General features: G+C 47.4%; 1 protein-coding gene across 2 annotated transcripts in view; it reads left to right on the top strand.

Annotated features, from left to right (window-relative positions):
- Positions 1-18,295, top strand: part of pip5k1bb (phosphatidylinositol-4-phosphate 5-kinase, type I, beta b) — a 65,435-nt gene continuing 47,140 nt past the window's right edge. For both annotated transcript variants that reach the window (XM_083644492.1, XM_083644491.1), the window contains exon 1: positions 1-144. The gene's annotated coding sequence lies outside the window, so the exon portion shown is untranslated. The remainder of the gene's footprint in view (positions 145-18,295) is intronic.

The following is an 18,295-nucleotide window of genomic DNA, read 5'->3' as shown; positions in this document are numbered from 1 at the left end:
TTACCTGAGACGCGTCTATCTGCTGGGGAACGACTGCTGGTCGGGGCGAAAGCCTTTCTGGGAGGACTGCTTGCAGCAGGCACTCGGGGAAAACACATTTATTTCTACACGACCATCAGAAAAGAAGACGATTGACGCTATCTGGTAAGATTATTGTGAGTTTAATAGGCTGTTAGTGATGTGCTCGACAAAATGATGTTGGGAGTTTTCATGTTTATACTTTGAAAGTGTCACTTCTCGTGACAGGTGAAAAACTGCAGGTGTGCGCTGACATCATTGGATCAAGTTGTCTGCTCACAGTCAGATTCAAAGTTGTCGCTGGGTGAAATTAAGAGAAATTAATTGCATCAATAGTTCTGTAGGGAGCCCCCCCCCCCCACACACACACACACACATTTGAATGTAGCGTTAATTGAAATGTGACGAAATAGAGGGGACACGTTGGATTCCACCTTTTAATTTGACATGAATTGTATCCTTGTTATGAATAGGCTAACGTTACTCGTAGAACTTTGGTATTGCTTCCGAGATGTCTGCAGGGGCTGTGCCAGCTGCTGACAGTCGCTGTGTGATTCTGTATCAAATCTTACCTGCAAGGTATAATCATAGATCTTCTACTGCTTGAAATCCCATCGTCTTTGGTATAATTGCCCCATTGAAGAGGAAGTGTCGTGTTGGTGTTTTCGGCAACTCTGTGTTTATATGCAATAAGGTGAGAAACAGCGACATTCTGTCCATAAATGATGGGAACTGATGCAAGCATCTACTGCAAGAAGGTGTTGTGTAACAGTTTCTGACTGATATCAGTGTTACTGTTACTGTTAGAACAGCTTGGAAATCATTCATGTGTAAAGAATTCACTATCGAAATCTGACCTCAGTACATTTTTGTTTGAGCTTATAATATTGTAGGCTGCCTGCTGTTTAAAACTTACAGCTGTAGTAACCCTCGACCTCTTTATAAACCTGACCCACCCATCATACTGAGAAGCTATGCTGACTTGTATCGCAGACTATTATCCCATCAATTTCCTATATCATATATTACAGTATCTACATTATTAGATGCTGTGTTGGACCTGCCTCATATTTCCTGGCCTGTGCCTCAACATAATTTATCATATTCCTTTACAGTAAAGTGCTACATTTCTGCTCCTGGCAGCCAGCAGCCGCAGGCTCTCCCTCCTCGATCCCTCCTCCACCCTGATCCATCCCTCCACCAAACTAATCACTGGGCTCTGCAGTTGTGGAATAGCTCCACTAGAACCCATGAGAAAAAAGAGATAAACTGTCACTTTATATGCCATGCTGGGAGGCTGGGGAGGTGGAGCGCCGAAAGCTGCTTGATCAAGCCTGTTGGGCTTGATCAAGCGTGATGTCCAGGGAATGATCTGGACTCACTGGTTGCCATTCAGTGGCAGCTCACCTGCTGGGCTCAGTGAGCAATTAATTGTGTTTATCTGACATTAGATCATTGTTTTATCTACAGGAACTTAATTTTAATACAGTAGATGAAATTGTGTTTGTGTATGTGTGTCTGAGGTTGAGAGCGAGAGAGCGAGAGAGGTTTACTACAAGTGCTTTGTCATGATGAAAGAAACGGATGACGTTGGTGGCATTGAAACTGCTGGGATGTGATTTTGTGACTGATGTGGGAGAGAGACTTGCATGTTTCTGGTATTTCATTTCCTCTTTCTGTTGAACTTGTGGTGCCAATAAATGCAGCCTATTTCAGTTTCCAATGTGAATCCCATGTATCCGCAACATCCTGGGTCCGAATCTGGCCTGCAAACGGTCTAATAAAGCAAGTTATCTTTCAGAAAGAAACGTGTTATTGGTGTTTTGTGATCGCTCCAAAAGTCTTTGATCATAGACACCACTCACTGGTTTGGATCAAGCTTGTCCAGATGATCGCAGGGTAATCATCACACACGCCTGAGCCTCAGACTGGTTTAAAAGCAGGCTTTGGGACAAGGACAAGGTGCTACAGAGAAATATGAGCCCATGGCTTCTTTGTGAACTTCCTGTTTCCTCCTGATTTGACTGGGCGGCCGTGGCGTTGGTCTGGCTGGAGCTCGGCTGCTCAGCTTGCCACAGAGGATGTTTGAAAGGGAAAGCAGCGCATGCAAATGCCCTGCTCTCTCCTTAGGAATAATAGTTGAGCTCCAGCGCTGTCCCATCTGCTGTCCTTGCACTGATATGATGTTCTCCAGAGTAAGCAGCGTCTGTGTATTATGTCATATTTTCCATCTGAGAAGCAACTAAAGTGCCATAACACTGTAGAGCCCACACCTCGTCAATGCAAATCATATTCATTCTGTGACTCGTCTTTTTGTCTCCTCTCCTTCCTTGGGCTTTTATCGCTGTGTGATTTAATCCGTCAGATTGTGTCTTAAATTAGTAATTGGAAAACTGATTGTGGCTTTAAGCATTAGAGATTGACACTGCTTGTAAGCAGAAGAAGGCCACATTTTTAATATTTAGCTTACTGTACCGGCCTCTGTGTGGAGAGGTGGTCGTGCTCTCGACAGCTAGAGGAGCTGGTGATCTTGGGTTAAAGAGCAGCCTGTGCAGCTCGTGCTGCAGTGTGGGCTCCATGCAGTGATAGGACCCTAACTCGTGCTGCACTGTGGGCTCCATGCAGTGATAGGACCCTAACTCGTGCTGCACTGTGGGCTCCATGCAGTGATAGGACCCTAACTCGTGCTGCACTCTGGGCTCCATGCAGTGATAGGACCGTAACTCATGCTGCACTGTGGGCTCCATGCAGTGATAGGACCCTAACTCGTGCTGCACTGTGGGCTCCATGCAGTGATAGGACCCTAACTCGTGCTGCACTCTGGGCTCCATGCAGTGATAGGACCCTAACTCGTGCTGCACTGTGGGCTCCATGCAGTGATAGGACCCTAACTCGTGCTGCACTGTGGGCTCCATGCAGTGATAGGACCCTAACTCGTGCTGCACTCTGGGCTCCATGCAGTGATAGGACCCTAACTCGTGCTGCACTGTGGGCTCCATGCAGTGATAGGACCCTAACTCGTGCTGCACTGTGGGCTCCATGCAGTGATAGGACCCTGACAGCCTTATGAGTCTCATTTAAGACAGTCAAGTCAGTTCTCTGTAGGTCCCCAGTCTCTCTCCTTAATGGACTGAAGTGAATGTCCGTATGCTGGGGTGTGGACCCACATTGGGTAAGGAGGGTCTGGTCTGGTTGCTTCAAGATGTTGTGATAAAAAATCCCTTACTGTGTTTTGATAGTGAAATCAGGCACCTCGTAATGTTTGTGTTGAATGTGACCTCCCTTCATGCCGCGGCCATCCTGATTCCTCTTTCCAAGGCTCCTCTCTCCCTGTGTTCTAGGTCCAAGTGCTAATGTGCTAATGTGCTATGTCCCACTTGTTATGGTTTGACTTGAAAGCATAAAACGTGTTTTCTTGCTTCCATAAGCTCCTCATCTCAGGTTAATCAGCACCGTGTCAAACTTTTCACGTTTCCCTCCTCGGAGCATGTAATATTTATGATAACAACCATTGTAGTTGCTGCTGCCTTCATATAAGCTTGATGGACTTTGCATCCCACTGCACCAATTTCTTTCTTTGAGATAATTGTTTGTTTGTTGTGATTGAACCTGTTTTTACAGTCAACTGGGGGGAAAAAATGTTCAATGGGCCACTTCACAGTGACTGAACCCAAAGAGGATACTAGTGGCTGGAGCACATGATTCACTGGGGGATTATTGAATAGGTGCAAATGTTTCTCAGTGTAGTGTCCTATTCTGAGAGCACTGACCTCTGTGGAGGGGCTGAAGCGTTAGAGATTCCATCTACAGTGTTTTTACAGTAGTGCAAAGTTCTATGGGTTCAGAACCAGAAGCAAGAACCAATATTGAAAATATTGATGCAGCTCAGTGCATATACCCTACGTCACTTGGGGACTGTTCTTCCTCTTTGGCCTCGGAGGTTCCGGTCTGAGGTCTGGTTCTACCTTGGGCTGGGCCCGGCAATATGACCCATATACTGTGACTCTGATGTGTTGCACCTCTACCTCAGCACAGCATGATCTGCTCTGCCTCTGTTATCCGTCTCAGTGTGCTCATTCACTGGACAGGCTGCTCTCATGTCAGCACATAGCATGCAGCATATACTGTAGATAGCAACCAGGACACAGCCAGGAGTCAGACCTCATAATCAAATGTCTTTTATTATCAGTATCTTTGCTCACCTCAGAGGCCTTGAAATAAATTCGAAAATAAAGGAGGAATACCAGGGGCACGTGCATAAACTCTGATGTCAGTTGGATGATCTGGGTTGGAAATCATCTCCTGAACTCAGCCAAGCCCCTGATCCTGTGTTCATATGCTTGAGTAAAGTGATATACATTAGCCCTAAGGTAGTGTCAACATGTAAGCGTGTGCAACGTTCTGTAGAAAAACTGCGATGTGTTGACTGAAAGACACTTGAAAACTGGTTTTGATGTGGTCTAGAGATGAAACAAGGCTAGATCAAATACAGACACGGGTTCATAACTATAACTCCAGTGTTAAAATTCTTGAAAAAAGCCAGTATTACTGTACAAATGTTTATAGGCTTGGCATTTTGAGCAGACCACAACAATCTGCCTCCAGCGTGGGCGGGCCATAGAGGCCTCCCTGTAAATAGTCTGTGAAGGCGGTGTCATTACAATCAGCATTCTCTGGTGTGCTGCTCATGCTGAGCGTGAAGGAAGCTCTTCATCACTCAGACTGAAGACACACATCGACACAACAATCCACAAGCCTCATGTCACGCTGTGTGACGTCACCTGACATGTCATTAGCACTCGCAGTCCCAAACCTTTTTTTTTTGCTTCTACTGCGCTCAGTGCGCTGTCTGAACTCTTCCATTCAGCTGTTTGCACAGAGATATGTTAATCTGGGGAAGATTGTCAATGAATGCCAATGTCAGGGACTGTTAAAAATGTCCTTTATAGTTACTTAACAACAGCTGAATCGAGATGTAGAATTTCCCAGTGTTATCATCACTGTGATCTTAATGACCTCCAAAGGGAGTCCCCCCTCCCACCCCCCTCCCTGGCCCTGCAGCATGTCGGCACTGGCTTTCCAGACTGTGAAAAATGTCCCAGAGGAGGCCGGCAACTGTGATTGGCTGCTGATGGGACTCTACTGGATAAGGATTGGTTGGTTGGCGGTTGTTGGCGTCCGGACTGACTGGTCAGTACACATTAGGCTAGCAGGAATTCGGATTGGCCGGAGGTTACAATGTTTGTTTGTTGTTGTTTTGGCCCAGCTCAGCACCCCTCTGCTCCCCCCCCCCCCCCCCCCCTCCCTCCCCCCTGCCCTGGCAAGGCTGAGAGAGGCCTGCAGTGTGGGGACCCGAGGGTGTTAGAACGAGAGAGCGAATGAAGGGAGAATGGAGACAAGCAAGTGGGGAGAGAGAAAAAAACTGAAACAGTGGGCAAGATGAAAATGTGTTTCTGTAGCGCAATCTCTCTCTCTCTCTCTCTCTCTCTCTCTCTCTCTCTCTCGCTCTGCAGCTACCCTCCCCTCTCTCAAGTTTCTGACCTCTGACCCCCGTGCCTGTTCACTGCTGAGGCTGACAAACAGGGCCCCGGCCAGTCTGCAGAGATATGCATAATAATCCTGCCTGTCACCCTTCTGCCTCCAAGGAGACCAAGGGGACCTTGGACTCCAGGACAGGGCAGAGTAAAGCTGAGCTGGGCTTGACTGGGATGTGGTATGGGCAAAGCTCTCTCTCTCTCTCTCTCTCTCTCTCTCTCTCTCTCTCTCTCTCTCTCTCTCTCTCTCCCTTGTCATGTGATCATGTTTTCTGATGTTGGGTGCGGAGGCTATCCTAGCCTGCGTGCGTAGACATAGTTGGTTGAACGTAATAAGCCAAAACCCTCCCTGTCCCTTCTGCTGTGGAGACACTGGTTGTGCTGTTAGTATATCTTTCTTTCTGTAAGGGAGGTCTCTCCCTGCCTCGCTGCTTTAGAGACCATTGTCTCTGTCCTCTCTCTATATACTCATCTCTCTGTGTGTTTCTCCCTCTCTCGTTCCCCCCCGTCGAGTCATGTGACTCTCTGGACACAGAGGGCGACCTGCTCCTCACTGCTTCTCATGCAGAGTGGAACTAGAGAGGGACGCTCTCTGAATAACAAACACACAGACTGACTTCTCTCTCTCTCTCTTCTTCTCTCTGGGTCTCTGGTATTCTCTTCATCTTAGAAAACAACGTATCTTCATTCCGGGTTCTGTACATCTTTGTGATCATGCACATGCTTTATTACTACAAACCTATTGTTTGGGTTATTACAGATACAATACAATACAATATAATCAGGTCTCAGTCTGCACGGGCTGTTCTGCAGAGAAACAAGCGTTTGCGTGCTGGTTGCTGTACATTGCAGAGATCATAAGGGTAGAATCCATCTAAATATTTAAAAGCATCACACCTTTTGTTGATATTCTCTTTTGCCCACAGTCTCCCTCCTCTGTGTGTGTTTCTCTCCCTCCTCTGTGTGTCTCTCTCTCCCTCCTCTGTGTGTGTGTGTCTCTCTCTCCCTCCTCTGTGTGTCTCTCTCCCTCCTCTGTGTCTCTCTCTCCCTCCTCTGTGTGTCTCTCTCCCTCCTCTGTGTCTCTCTCTCCCTCCTCTGTGTGTGTGTCTCTCCCTCCTCTGTGTGTGTCTCTCTCCCTCCTCTGTGTCTCTCTCTCCCTCCTCTGTGTGTGTGTGTCTCTCCCTCCTCTGTGTGTCTCTCTCCCTCCTCTGTGTGTGTCTCTCTCCCTCCTCTGTGTGTGTGTCTCTCTCCCTCCTCTGTGTGTGTGTGTCTCTCTCTCCCTCCTCTGTGTGTGTGTGTCTCTCTCTCCCTCCTCTGTGTGTGTGTGTCTCTCTCTCCCTCCTCTGTGTGTGTGTGTCTCTCTCTCCCTCCTCTGTGTGTGTGTGTCTCTCTCTCCCTCCTCTGTGTGTGTGTCTCTCTCTCTCCCTCCTCTGTGTGTCTCTCTCCCTCCTCTGTGTTTCTCTCCCTCCTCTGTGTGTCTCTCTCTCCCTCCTCTGTGTGTCTCTCTCCCTCCTCTGTGTTTCTCTCCCTCCTCTGTGTGTCTCTCTCCCTCCTCTGTGTGTGTCTCTCTCCCTCCTCTGTGTGTCTCTCTCCCTCCTCTGTGTGTGTTTCTCTCCCTCCTCTGTGTGTCTCTCTCTCCCTCCTCTGTGTGTCTCTCTCCCTCCTCTGTGTTTCTCTCCCTCCTCTGTGTGTCTCTCTCCCTCCTCTGTGTGTGTCTCTCTCCCTCCTCTGTGTGTCTCTCTCCCTCCTCTGTGTGTCTCTCTCCCTCCTCTGTGTCTCTCTCTCCCTCCTCTGTGTGTCTCTCTCCCTCCTCTCTGTGTGTCTCTCTCCCTCCTCTGTGTGTCTCTCTCTCCCTCCTCTCTGTGTGTCTCTCTCCCTCCTCTGTGTGTCTCTCTCCCTCCTCTGTGTGTTTCTCTCCCTCCTCTGTGTGTCTCTCTCTCCCTCCTCTGTGTCTTTCTCTCCCTCCTCTGTGTGTCTCTCTCCCTCCTCTGTGTGTCTCTCTCCCTCCTCTGTGTGTGTCTCTCTCCCTCCTCTGTGTGTGTGTCTCTCTCCCTCCTCTGTGTGTGTCTCTCTCCCTCCTCTGTGTGTGTGTCTCTCTCCCTCCTCTGTGTGTGTCTCTCTCCCTCCTCTGTGTGTGTCTCTCTCCCTCCTCTGTGTGTGTGTCTCTCTCCCTCCTCTGTGTGTGTCTCTCTCCCTCCTCTGTGTGTGTGTATCTCTCCCTCCTCTGTGTGTGTCCTCTGTGTGTCTCTCTCTCCCTCCTCTGTGTCTCTCTCTCCCTCCTCTGTGTGTGTGTGTGTCTCTCTCCCTCCTCTGTGTGTGTCTCTCTCCCTCCTCTCTGTGTGTCTCTCTCCCTCCTCTGTGTCTCTCTCCCTCCCTCTGCCTAGCTCATCTTTTCCATGCTCTGTCTTCATGCCACACGTAAAAGGTCATTGCTATCTGTAGTGTCGTCATGAAGCTCTCAGCGCCGCTCTCTCTCCCCCTCACCTACACTCTCTCACTCTATCTCCATCATTTGCCTTTGGTGGGAAAGGTCACATCCAGTCCTCACATATGATGAGTTGAGATGCGCGGAGTCAGTTGCCCTGCCCAGCAGTATATATCCTTATATCGTACAGTGGAGTCAGTTGCCCTGCCCAGCAGTATATATCCTTATATCGTACAGTGGAGTCAGTTGCCCTGCCCAGCAGTATATATCCTTATATCGTACAGTGGAGTCAGTTGCCCTGCCCAGCAGTATATATCCTTATATCGTACAGTGGAGTCAGTTGCCCTGCCCAGCAGTATATATCCTTATATCGTACAGTGGAGTCAGTTGCCCTGCCCAGCAGTATATATCCTTATATCGTACAGTGGAGTCAGTTGCCCTGCCCAGCAGTATATATCCTTATATCGTACAGCGGAGTCAGTTGCCCTGCCCAGCAGTATATATCCTTATATCGTACAGCGGAGTCAGTTGCCCTGCCCAGCAGTATATATCCTTATATCGTACAGTGGAGTCAGTTGCCCTGCCCAGCAGTATATATCCTTATATCGTACAGTGGAGTCAGTTGCCCTGCCCAGCAGTATATATCCTTATATCGTACAGCCGTCGCACTTGAGACCGTCCATGTGAAGCACTGAAACAGCGATTCAGATTGATGGAGACTTTGCGCTTTGAGCTGAGCACACTCTCTGTCCACTCTGCACTCTGTGTGTGTGTGTGTGTGTGTGTGTGTGTGTGTGTGTGTGTGTGTGTGTGTGTGTGTGTGTGTGACAGCCGGGGACAGTGTTGCCGTCCTCATTCCCAAGAGCTCCTATTCTTTATGCCTCTGTCATGCTTCTTCTCAGAGCGTGGTGTAATGTTAAGAAATAGATCACGGTGTCCTTTAGAGGTATAGGCTAGCTCTGTGCCCCCCCCCCCCCCCCCCTCGCTGCAGCTCTGCAGTGCCCGCTGTACTACGCACACAGACACAAGCTGCAGCGCAGCTCATCCCTCACAGGGACCAAAACAAACAGTGAGGACGCAGCAAAATCTGGAACGAGACTCACCCAAAACAACCCCGAATAATAGCTGCTTCCTTTGGCCCAGGAACTTTAGAGAGAGAGTGTGTGTGTGTGTGTGTGTGTGTGTGTGTGTGTGTGTGTGTGTGTGTGTGTGTGTGTGTGTGTGTGTGTGTGTGTGTGTGTGTGTGTGTGTGTGTGTGTGTGTGTGTGTGTGTGTGTGTGTGTGTGTGTGTGTGTGTGTGTGTGTGTGTGCACGTCATGTACGCGTCTATGCGTTGGTGTCTGTGTTTGTTTGCAAAAACCTGTATGTGTGTGCACGTGTGTTTTGACTGGATCCATTTTGGTTTTGTGTTTACTTTGTGTGCATTTTGTTTGATGAAAAGCTGGTTTAGTGCCTCAGGAGGAGTAGATATCGTCTAAAGATTTTGGATATCGTAATATTGTGATATGGGATCATAAGTCTTTTCCTGGCTTTAAAAGCTACATTACAGTAAAGTGATGTCATTTTCTGAACTGACCAGAATGCTCTGTTCTGTTATTTGCCTTTACCCACTTAGTCATTATATCCACATTACCGATGATGATCAAAAACCTCATTGTGTAAATATTTTGTGAAAGCACTAAAATAGTCGGGGAAGGAAACCCTTGTCTTTTCATTTTATTTTGATCACAGTTGGGTTGTAATAAAAGTTGATTGTTTGTGACATCGCACACATGCATCTGTATATCTGTATGTATTATGTATCGCCACTCAGTCTAAAAATACAGAGATAATGACTTTTGCTCCATATCGCCCGCAGCCCTACTCTTGGTGGGATAAACATCTTACAGAGTGATGTGCAGAATATTTCAGCTTGACTGAAGCTCTCCTTACAAAGACACAGCAGCATCAGTCTCTTTTCAAGCCTCGAAACCCCCCCCCCCCCCCCCCCCTTCCCCGGTCTCTTCCTCCTCCTCTGCCTGCCTGCCTCACTGTTTGTCTGTGGACGATACATTACACAGACATTCTTGAAATATCCGCAACAGCCAGGGAATAAATGGGAATGTTTTGCGATGGGGGAGGACTATATATTTGATTTGTTTATCGCCCTCTACAGGACTGATCGCTCCCGCTCGGGTACGGGAGCCCACAGCTTAGGTGGATTCCTCATGTCAACATGACAAATTTCACACAAGCAACTATTTGACATGGCCGAGGTAACTGAGCCAATTATGTAATGGCCGTGCTGTCAATGGGCCCAATTAGGGGAGAGTGTTTCCACCAGGGTCTCAGCAGGATGTGGACGGGCGCCCCACAAGCCACAACCTTGGCTGTGTCTTCTTGATTGTATCCAACCAAATCCAGATATGTGTTTATCTAACATCTACATCTTATCTAACATCTCGCTGGGGGTTGTGAAGATCATGAAAGCCCAGTCTTCAACCCTCTATTAATTAATACACAGGACAAGATGTTACTATCCCTTGTGCCAAAATCCGAGGAAAAACACATTTAGAAGCCCAATCCAGAATAAAACAAGCTAACAGGCTAACAAACTAATAAACAAGACACAAATCACCAGTTACCTACCCTAGCCAACAGCAGTATGAAACATGTCATTGGGGTTTTCAAGTGGGCACCTTCCTTCACCGACGTTTCGTTAAGTTAGGCCCACGACACCTCAAGAAGGCTTAACGGTGTAATCCAGCGTCCTGGAAACACCCCCCTCCATGCTACCACCGCACAACTGCATATTACCTCACTATCTAAGCCTAGCTATCCAGGTCAGTTCGGTATGACATTCCTGACTACACCACCACTGTCAATGATTCAGCCCTGTTAATGCGGACCGTTAATCATGACCAACAACAAACAATCCCTAACTACACCACCACTGTCAATGATTCAGCCCTGTTGATGCGGACCGTTAATCATGACCAACAACAAACAATCCCTAACTACACCACCACCGTCAATGATTCAGCCCTGTTGATGCGGACCGTTAATCATGACCAACAACAAACATATCAATCTGACCTTAGCGAGCTCCCCAGCTAGCATGTTTCCTCCTTATCCACAGCCATTCACTTGCTCGTTCTGCTGCCTGAGACATGTTGCTAACCGCAAGTTTCAGGCTCCGTCCCCGAATGCCCAACTCAGTTAGTAAGGCAATAACGGACTTTGCCACAAAACCACGGCAGCCCACCTCTACAGGCCGCACTCGAGCCCTCCAACCTCGCTGCTCTGCCTCTGCTGCCATTTCAGCATACCTAGCTTTCTTGCGCTCATAAGCCTCCTCAACTCGATCTTCCCACGGGACTGTGAGTTCGATAAAATAAACTCTCTTCTCTACCTCAGACCACAGTAACAAGTCCGGACGTAGCCGGGTGCTAACTATATATGCTGGGATGACTAGCTGTTCATTCAAGTCAACCCTCATTTCCCAGGCTCCACCTACACTTAGCTGCCCTAACTTGTGCCTGACCTTAATTGGTCTAATCTTTTCTCCCTCACGTACAAATTTGATCTGTCTAGTCTCTTTGCTAGCAACTAGAGAATTTACTTCTAGCCGCTTTTCCTCAACTGCAGCTGCCAAACATTTCAACACCTGGTTGTGACGCCAGGTGTATCGCCCCTGGGAAAGACTGACCTTACACCCTGACAGTATATGCCTCAATGTACATACACTAGAACACAACGGGCAGGCACCATCCTCGCCCAACCACTGATTTAAGTTCTGGGGAGATGGCAGCACATCATAAGTAGCCCCTAGAATAAATCTAATTCTGCTGGCCTCCATGCTCCACAACTCTCTCCACTTCAACTTTCTCTTCTCTACACTCTCCCAGTTCACCCACTGCCCTTGCTTTGCCTGCGACACTGCCTTAGTACATCTTACTGCCTCCTCTTGCCTATGTACTTCTTCAACTACCATCTTCCTCTTTTCTATTACTGATGCCTTGTTCCACACAGGTTTCCCTATGCACAACCCTAAGCCTCCACGCCCATGCTGCACCTGACCTATGATATCCCTGTGTCTAAGAGCTGACTGTGCTTGCTGTACTGCCTCCTTTGGGTTCCACTTCCTCCCTGTTTTAACTGTGGGCGCTACACTCCTAACCACTGGATCCTTTGACTGAGTCAGAGTCATTTCCAGTCTAACCTTAGCACACTTGAACTCCTCTGTCAGGCTAGATAATGGCAATTCCAATATGCCTTTCCCATATAAGGCTACACTGCTTAGGCAGCGTGGGACTCCGAGCCATTTTCTAATGAATGAGTTAATCATCCTTTCTAGCTTTTCTACCTTTGAAAGGGGAACCTCATACACTGTCAGTGGCCACATCAACCGAGGCAACAATCCAAACTGCAAACACCACAACTTTAACTTTCCTGGGAGCCCTGACTTGTCTATACTTGAAATACCTTGAATCATTTCCTGCCTCACCTCCTCAAACTGTCCCTTATCACTGAGACTTGCATCATACCATCTTCCCAAACTCTTGACTGGTTTCTCTAACACTGTAGGCACCACCTCATCATTTATAACAAACTTCTTACCTACTACCCTCCCTTTAATGATTGAAATACTCCTGGACTTACTTGGCTTCACTTTCATTCTAGCCCACTGCAGATTACTATTTAACTTATCCAACAATCTGCTAGTACATGGAGCGGTTGACGTCATAGTCGTCATGTCATCCATGTATGCCCTAATTGGAGGGAGCCGCAGCCCTCCCTGCAGCCTTTCTCCACCCACTACCCATTTTGAAGCCCTAATAATGATCTCCATTGCCATGGTAAAAGCTAATGGGGAAATTGTACACCCTGCCATAATGCCTATCTCCAGCTGCTGCCAAGCTGTAGTGTACTCTGCTGTGGTAAAGCAGAGTTGAATATCTAAGAAGTAGGCTTTAACTAAGCTCTTTATACTACCTGGCACTCTAAAGAAATCAAAGGCCTCCCATAACAGACTATGCGGCACTGACCCGAAAGCATTAGCCAGGTCCAAGAATACTACATGCAGGTCTCTCTTCTCACGCCTAGCTGACTGGATTTGGTGCCAGATCATGCTGGTGTGCTCTAAGCACCCGGAGAAGCCGGGAATTCCAGCCTTTTGCACCGAAGTATCTATTAGCCTATTCTTTTCTAGATAACTAGACAGCCTCTGTGCCACAACACTAAAGAAAACCTTCCCTTCAACATTAAGTAGACTGATAGGTCTAAACTGACTTATCTCTAACGAGTCCCTTTCTTTAGGAATGAAGATTCCCCCTGCTCTACGCCACGCCTTAGGAATAACCTGCTTCTTCCAGACTACCTTCATCAGCTTCCATAGAAACTGCAACACATCTGGAGCACTCTTATACAGCTGGTAGGGGACTCCATTAGGACCCGGGGCTGAAGAGGCCCTTGCACGTCTCACTACTTCTTGAACTTCTTTCCACCTTGGTGGGCTATCATCACACTGGCTCTCTATTTCACCAATAGGTGGAATATCAGCTGGGACTGTCATCTCTCTAAACCTTTCCCTATCTTTGTGAACCTCCTCCAAATATTCCTCAAGCTTCTGCTTAGGTACCATAAGGCTACCATTCTTTTCCTTACTAAACAATGACTTCACAAATCTAAATGGATCCTTATAGAATGCTATTCTAGCTCTCTCTTTCTTTTTCCTATTTTTCCTAATGCTCTCTGCTCTTCTTAAAACTGCCAACCGATCCCTCACATCTGACTGCAAGCAATCAATGCCTTCCTTCTCAACCTCTGTAGCTTTCCTCCACTGCCTCTTAAGCTGTCTTCTCTCCTGGATAAGTCTATCTATCTCTTGTTGGCGCCTAGATTTAACTACCTCACCCTCTAGTTTCTTCCTTTTCTCAAAGACGCCAAACCTTTCCTTACCATAATCATAAATACAATCTCCCATTTTATCCAACTTACTCTCAGCAGTTCCTTTAAGCTTCTCTAACATCCTAACCAAATCACTATTGATATCTTCCCACTTCCTACTTTCCGCTGCACCTGGCCACTTAACTCTAGGCTTCTGACCGCTAATCTTCTCCCTTTTTGGCTGGCTGGCCTCTCTGCTTTCCTCGGTGCTAGGACCTGCCTCAACATCAGGGGTGCTGATGTCCTGCGAGCTGTGGGTTACTTCCTGTCGCTGGACTTCACCCGACTGACTTGATAAACTTCTTAAGAAATAATTATCAATGCGGGGTCCCTGTGTTCCCTCTACCAAGCACCTCTTCCTGCCTTGATGGATTCTAAGGCCCCTCAAAGTTGTTACCTTCTGCCAGCCACACAAGCAAACCTGACGCTTCTTTCCATCTACATCTGAACTAGTGGCTTCCACTGACATGTTTTCCCTACTCATAGTCAAGTCCGTTCCAGAGTCAATAACCGTGTCAACCATAGGTGAGTCATCTTCCGCCCCCGCTCTCGCAGACTCTAGGGGTGTTTTTTCATAATTCTGTTTCGTAGCAAGTTTGGGTGTAACCAATGGCCTATTGGCCTTGGCTACTGCCACAATGAGCAGCTAACCCATTGCAGCCCCGATGGGGTCTAATCCCTCCTGTCAGCTGTCTTTCCATGCTGTCACTAGGTCTTTCCCTAGTTGTCAGCTGCACTATTCACAACAGTCACTAGCCTAAGCTAGCTTTAGTATTAATTAATACACAGGACAAGATGTTACTATCCCTTGTGCCAAAATCCGAGGAAAAACACATTTAGAAGCCCAATCCAGAATAAAACAAGCTAACAGGCTAACAAACTAATAAACAAGACACAAATCACCAGTTACCTACCCTAGCCAACAGCAGTATGAAACATGTCATTGGGGTTTTCAAGTGGGCACCTTCCTTCACCGACGTTTCGTTAAGTTAGGCCCACGACACCTCAAGAAGGCTTAACGGTGTAATCCAGCGTCCTGGAAACACCCCCCTCCATGCTACCACCGCACAACTGCATATTACCTCACTATCTAAGCCTAGCTATCCAGGTCAGTTCGGTATGACATTCCTGACTACACCACCACTGTCAATGATTCAGCCCTGTTAATGCGGACCGTTAATCATGACCAACAACAAACAATCCCTAACTACACCACCACTGTCAATGATTCAGCCCTGTTGATGCGGACCGTTAATCATGACCAACAACAAACAATCCCTAACTACACCACCACCGTCAATGATTCAGCCCTGTTGATGCGGACCGTTAATCATGACCAACAACAAACATATCAATCTGACCTTAGCGAGCTCCCCAGCTAGCATGTTTCCTCCTTATCCACAGCCATTCACTTGCTCGTTCTGCTGCCTGAGACATGTTGCTAACCGCAAGTTTCAGGCTCCGTCCCCGAATGCCCAACTCAGTTAGTAAGGCAATAACGGACTTTGCCACAAAACCACGGCAGCCCACCTCTACAGGCCGCACTCGAGCCCTCCAACCTCGCTGCTCTGCCTCTGCTGCCATTTCAGCATACCTAGCTTTCTTGCGCTCATAAGCCTCCTCAACTCGATCTTCCCACGGGACTGTGAGTTCGATAAAATAAACTCTCTTCTCTACCTCAGACCACAGTAACAAGTCCGGACGTAGCCGGGTGCTAACTATATATGCTGGGATGACTAGCTGTTCATTCAAGTCAACCCTCATTTCCCAGGCTCCACCTACACTTAGCTGCCCTAACTTGTGCCTGACCTTAATTGGTCTAATCTTTTCTCCCTCACGTACAAATTTGATCTGTCTAGTCTCTTTGCTAGCAACTAGAGAATTTACTTCTAGCCGCTTTTCCTCAACTGCAGCTGCCAAACATTTCAACACCTGGTTGTGACGCCAGGTGTATCGCCCCTGGGAAAGACTGACCTTACACCCTGACAGTATATGCCTCAATGTACATACACTAGAACACAACGGGCAGGCACCATCCTCGCCCAACCACTGATTTAAGTTCTGGGGAGATGGCAGCACATCATAAGTAGCCCCTAGAATAAATCTAATTCTGCTGGCCTCCATGCTCCACAACTCTCTCCACTTCAACTTTCTCTTCTCTACACTCTCCCAGTTCACCCACTGCCCTTGCTTTGCCTGCGACACTGCCTTAGTACATCTTACTGCCTCCTCTTGCCTATGTACTTCTTCAACTACCATCTTCCTCTTTTCTATTACTGATGCCTTGTTCCACACAGGTTTCCCTATGCACAACCCTAAGCCTCCACGCCCATGCTGCACCTGACCTATGATATCCCTGTGTCTAAGAGCTGACTGTGCTTGCTGTACTGCCTCCTTTGGGTTCCACTTCCTCCCTGTTTTAACTGTGGGCGCTACACTCCTAACCACTGGATCCTTTGACTGAGTCAGAGTCATTTCCAGTCTAACCTTAGCACACTTGAACTCCTCTGTCAGGCTAGATAATGGCAATTCCAATATGCCTTTCCCATATAAGGCTACACTGCTTAGGCAGCGTGGGACTCCGAGCCATTTTCTAATGAATGAGTTAATCATCCTTTCTAGCTTTTCTACCTTTGAAAGGGGAACCTCATACACTGTCAGTGGCCACATCAACCGAGGCAACAATCCAAACTGCAAACACCACAACTTTAACTTTCCTGGGAGCCCTGACTTGTCTATACTTGAAATACCTTGAATCATTTCCTGCCTCACCTCCTCAAACTGTCCCTTATCACTGAGACTTGCATCATACCATCTTCCCAAACTCTTGACTGGTTTCTCTAACACTGTAGGCACCACCTCATCATTTATAACAAACTTCTTACCTACTACCCTCCCTTTAATGATTGAAATACTCCTGGACTTACTTGGCTTCACTTTCATTCTAGCCCACTGCAGATTACTATTTAACTTATCCAACAATCTGCTAGTACATGGAGCGGTTGACGTCATAGTCGTCATGTCATCCATGTATGCCCTAATTGGAGGGAGCCGCAGCCCTCCCTGCAGCCTTTCTCCACCCACTACCCATTTTGAAGCCCTAATAATGATCTCCATTGCCATGGTAAAAGCTAATGGGGAAATTGTACACCCTGCCATAATGCCTATCTCCAGCTGCTGCCAAGCTGTAGTGTACTCTGCTGTGGTAAAGCAGAGTTGAATATCTAAGAAGTAGGCTTTAACTAAGCTCTTTATACTACCTGGCACTCTAAAGAAATCAAAGGCCTCCCATAACAGACTATGCGGCACTGACCCGAAAGCATTAGCCAGGTCCAAGAATACTACATGCAGGTCTCTCTTCTCACGCCTAGCTGACTGGATTTGGTGCCAGATCATGCTGGTGTGCTCTAAGCACCCGGAGAAGCCGGGAATTCCAGCCTTTTGCACCGAAGTATCTATTAGCCTATTCTTTTCTAGATAACTAGACAGCCTCTGTGCCACAACACTAAAGAAAACCTTCCCTTCAACATTAAGTAGACTGATAGGTCTAAACTGACTTATCTCTAACGAGTCCCTTTCTTTAGGAATGAAGATTCCCCCTGCTCTACGCCACGCCTTAGGAATAACCTGCTTCTTCCAGACTACCTTCATCAGCTTCCATAGAAACTGCAACACATCTGGAGCACTCTTATACAGCCGGTAGGGGACTCCATTAGGACCCGGGGCTGAAGAGGCCCTTGCACGTCTCACTACTTCTTGAACTTCTTTCCACCTTGGTGGGCTATCATCACACTGGCTCTCTATTTCACCAATAGGTGGAATATCAGCTGGGACTGTCATCTCTCTAAACCTTTCCCTATCTTTGTGAACCTCCTCCAAATATTCCTCAAGCTTCTGCTTAGGTACCATAAGGCTACCATTCTTTTCCTTACTAAACAATGACTTCACAAATCTAAATGGATCCTTATAGAATGCTATTCTAGCTCTCTCTTTCTTTTTCCTATTTTTCCTAATGCTCTCTGCTCTTCTTAAAACTGCCAACCGATCCCTCACATCTGACTGCAAGCAATCAATGCCTTCCTTCTCAACCTCTGTAGCTTTCCTCCACTGCCTCTTAAGCTGTCTTCTCTCCTGGATAAGTCTATCTATCTCTTGTTGGCGCCTAGATTTAACTCTGCTATTGATTGTCCATTATGTCTCCATTCTGCTGCAGTAATCCAATAGTATCTGGGGCACTGAAACAAAGCAGAGCTGGTCAAAGGAAGCCATGCTATATGTCAGCCCTGGGTCTTCTTTGCCTATTTGCTGCTGATAGAAACTATATGAGCTGCTGTAGCTGAGATTCATTTTGAATGGCTCATACTGTAGTACCGTATACCCCCATATATGT

Source organism: Poromitra crassiceps (genome assembly GCF_964638095.1).
Source record: "Poromitra crassiceps genome assembly, chromosome: 10".
Lineage (NCBI taxonomy): Eukaryota > Metazoa > Chordata > Actinopteri > Beryciformes > Melamphaidae > Poromitra > Poromitra crassiceps.
This window is presented reverse-complemented; position numbering and strand designations above follow the sequence as displayed.